We start from the raw sequence: 4,314 nt of genomic DNA on the forward strand, positions 1-4,314 counted from the left end.
TCTCATATTCATTACTTTCCACTCCTACAAACTTTTTAGCCTATTTGAGGCTCTCATTACCCCTGTGATGACCTATGGTATTAATCTATTAATGGATTTCCCTGTTTCCTGTCTCCTGGAGGGGCTTGTGTAAGCTTGATGAAATTCTGAGTTATAACTTGCAGGTTTAACCAAAATGGACAGTCATAGTGGAGAGTGTGACACTGGAGAAGGACAAGTTACTATGAAAAGAAAACGCGATGGACAGTATCAAATGATGAAAGATATGATAATAGATTATGAACCCTTCTGGTCAGAAGGTGTCTAAAATACTACTGGGGAAATCAACTTCAACTTCAAGTACCTCTTACCAATGAAGCAACTGGGCCAAAGCTGAAGGAAGTTCAACTTCAGTCTGATGCTGCAAAGATCTATATAGTATTAGGAAACTAGAATGCAGGATCCATAAACCAAGGCAAGCCAAATCTGATCAAACAGGAGATGGAAAGATTAAACATCAACATCTTGAATGTTGGTGAACACTAATAGATGGTAATGGATGAATTTAATTTAGTAAAATCCCTTAAAAGAAATGGAGTAACTCTAAGAGCCAATAAAAGAATGAGGAAAGCAGTACTGGGGTATAATTTCAAAAATGAGAAAATGATATTTGTCCAAATCCAAGGTAAACCATTCAATATCACAGTAATACAAGTCTATACTCCAACCACTAATACTAAAGGGACCAAAATTGATCAGTTTTATGAAGACCTACAATATCTTCTAGACATTATACACACACACACACACACACACAGACACACAGACACACACACACAACCATGTCATATTTATCATGAGGAATTGTAATGCAAGTAGAAATAAAAAGATAATTGAAATAACTAATAAATTTGGCTTTGGAGTAAAGCATGAAACAGGGGAGAGATTAATAGAGTTTTGTCAAGATAACTCTGATCATAGCAAATACTCTTTTTCAATAACCCAAAAGGTGCCTCTACATATGGACATCACCAGATGGTCAATATCAAAATCAGATTAATTATAAACTTTCCAGCTAAAAGTGGAGAAACTCTATTACAGTCAGTTTTAAGAAGAAATGGAGCAGACTATAGCTCAGATCATGAGCTTCTTATTGAAAAAGTTCAGACTTAAATTTAAGAAAGTAGAGAAAACTATCAGCCCATATAGATATGACTTAAATAATATTATTTATGAATATGAAATGGAAACAATGTATAGATTTAAGAAATTAGATTTGGTAGATAAAGTGCTTAAGAATTGTGAAAAAAGATTCGCAATGATGTACAGGAGGCAAAAACTAAAAGAAAGAAAGCAAAATGACTTTACAAATAACTGAGTAAAGAAGGAAAGCAAAAGGGAAGAGATTAAGGGAAAGATAAATTTAGCTGTATTCTGAATTCCAGATAAGATAAAAAAGATAAGAAAATTTTCTTAAATGAGCAATGCAAAGAAGAAAACAATAGAATGGGAGAGACTAGAGATTTCTTCAAGAAAATTAGATATATATCAAGGGAATGTTTCTTGCAAAAAATGGACTTGATAAAACACAGAAATGGTAGGAATTTAACAGAAGCAGAAAAGATTAAGAAGAGGTGGGAAGAATATACAAAAGAACTATAAAAGGAAGATCTTAACATTGCTGATAATCATAATTGTGTGGTTACTGATCTAGAACCAGACATTCTGGACAATGAAGTCAAGTGGACCTTAGGAAGCAGTACTAATAATAAGACCAGTGAAGATGAGAGAATTCCAGCTAAGCTATTTAAAACCCTAAAAGATGATGCTTTTAAAGTATTGTACTAAATATGCCAGCAGATTTCCAAAACTCAACAAGGCCCCTGGGATTGGAAAAAAGTCCATTTATGTACCAATTCTAAGAAAGGGTAATGCCTAGAAATGTCCAAATTACTGAGCAATTATGCTCATTTCACATGCCAAAAAGATTCTGCAAGTTAGGCTTCACCACTATGTAATCTGGGAATTATCAAAAGGGCAGAGAAGGTAGAGGAACTAAAGACCAAAATGCCATCATTTGTATAGTTTTGGAGAAAGCAAAGGAATTCCAGTGGGCGGGGGGGAAGCATTGACTTCTACCCTAAAGCTTTTACCTATATGGATCACATCAAAATGTGACAGGCCCTCAAAGAGAGATGAATATTAGACCATCTTATTTGTCTCCTGAGGAACCTGTATGCAGGTCAAGAAGTGACAGAACCAAACATGCAATAAATGGTTAGTTTAAAATTGGAAAAGGATTATGACAAGATTGTATTATTTATTTAACTTTATTTATTTAACATATGCAGAATAGATCACATGAAATGCCAGACTGGATGGATCAAAAGGTTGTTGGGAGAAATACCAACTACCTCAGACAAAGAAAAAAAAAGGAAGAAAAATTAAGCTTCTTGAAGGGGAAAGAGGAGAGAGTAAAATCTGGTTTGAAGTTTAACATCACAAAACCTAAGGTCATGGCAATTGGTCCTATCACTTTGTGACATATAGAAGGATAAGAAAGGAAATCTGATTTTATATTCCTGGACTCAAAAATCATTACAGATGGTGACCACAACTATAAATTTAAAAGATGCTTGCTCCTTGGAAGGAAAGCTATGGTTAACCTGGACAGCATATGAAAAGAAAACACCTTGCTGATAAAGATTTGAAAAGTCAAAGCTACAGTTTTTCTATAGTAGTAATGTATGGCTTTGTGAATTGGATTATAAGGAAAGCTGAGTGCCACACATTTGATGTTTGTGAATTATGATGCTACTGAAGATTTTGAGAGTCCTTTGGACATCTAGGAGATCAAATCAGTCAATACTTGAAGAAATTAATTCAGACTATTCATTGGAAGATCAAATATTGAAGTTGAAGCAGAGATCAAGATGGATTGATAATGTCATAGAAGCAACGAACATGATCTTGGACAGAGTTTGGGAGATAGTAGAGGAAAAGAAGGGTCTGGTCTGTTTTGATTCATGGCTTCATGAATTGGACCTTACTGGATGAGTGAATAACAAAATTTCTTGTGTCTGCTCTCTCTAGTTCTTCTTTCATGTAACTAACAAATGGTTATTTCCTAAAATTCAATTCTTACCAGGTCATACTATCCTCCTCTCCACTCCATCCCACCCCCATTGTTCAGTGATTCCCCATTGCCTTTAGGATAAAATATAGACTACTTGCTCTGGCATTTAAAACCATCCCCCCCTTCCTAGTCTAATTTAATTTATTTTTCTCTTTATAACAAAATGGTCAACTTCCCAGTTGTTCCCTTATTCTATTTCCAACTTTTCCCCAAATTATCTCCTATGTCTAGAATGTCTATTCTGCTGGTCACTGGCTCATGGGGTCCTTAATTTCTTCAAAGCAAAGCTCAGGGGCCACATTTGACAGAAAAAAAAAAAACTTCCATGATCTCTCTCTCTCCTCAGCCCTTCAGATAATTAGTACTCTCTGACTCTTAAAATTACTTTGAGGGCAGGTTCTGGTTTGTTTGGTCTTTGTATTTGGAGCAATTAGTACAGCACCTTACATCTAGTTGACCCTTAGTAAATGTTGATTAAATTAAATTGAATTGAACTGATTGTTTCTAGATTTTTTTTTGGTAATGTCCTAGGTGAATGGGATTTTCTTTTCTTAAATTTTGATTACTATATCTATTTTTTATTTCACCTTCATTTCCCAATGTATATCTTCCTTCTCCCTTGCCCTAAGAGCCTTCCCTTATAACAAAGAATTAGAAATAAAAGGGAGCAGTCAATGAAGGAGTGAGTTGATGTGACCAACCACTCAAGACAGACGTAGGCTCCTTGTACCATGTCTAACAAATCCAAAGTCATTGCCCTGAGATAGGTGCTACAATGTGTCCAGCTCAAGGCTGCGTTCCACTGCATGAAGATTTCTCATGCTTCTATTCACCTGAAGCAGTTTTGCTTGCAAAATGCCCAAAACAATCCCCTCCTGACTGGGGTATCATCCAGTACTTACTAATCTTTTCAGCCCCAAAAGGTCTATTCATTCCTATAGCAAGATGTTCTTAAGCTCCTTCAAAAGGATCTCTGAATCCAGTTGTCATTTGTGGATCTGTGATATGGTGTGATATGATGTTTTGTGATATGAACTGTGACAATTCAAAAGAGGGAGAGTTCTGAAGCCTGCACAAAAGTTTTATCTATGCATAACAATGTGCTAGGTTAATCATCCAAATTTCTACTTGTGTCAGATTTTCTTAGCTATCTGAATTTTCATCAATTGCTGCTAGGTATACTGGGAAGAATACAATAT

General features: G+C 35.4%; 1 pseudogene; it reads left to right on the forward strand.

The window, feature by feature from the left end:
- The first annotated feature begins 3,846 nt into the window (after nucleotides 1–3,846).
- LOC141519945 (guanine nucleotide-binding protein G(I)/G(S)/G(O) subunit gamma-5 pseudogene) lies at nucleotides 3,847–4,056 on the forward strand (annotated as a pseudogene).
- The last annotated feature ends 258 nt before the right edge of the window (nucleotides 4,057–4,314 follow it).

This window comes from Macrotis lagotis, chromosome 4 (genome assembly GCF_037893015.1).
Source record: "Macrotis lagotis isolate mMagLag1 chromosome 4, bilby.v1.9.chrom.fasta, whole genome shotgun sequence".
Lineage (NCBI taxonomy): Eukaryota > Metazoa > Chordata > Mammalia > Peramelemorphia > Peramelidae > Macrotis > Macrotis lagotis.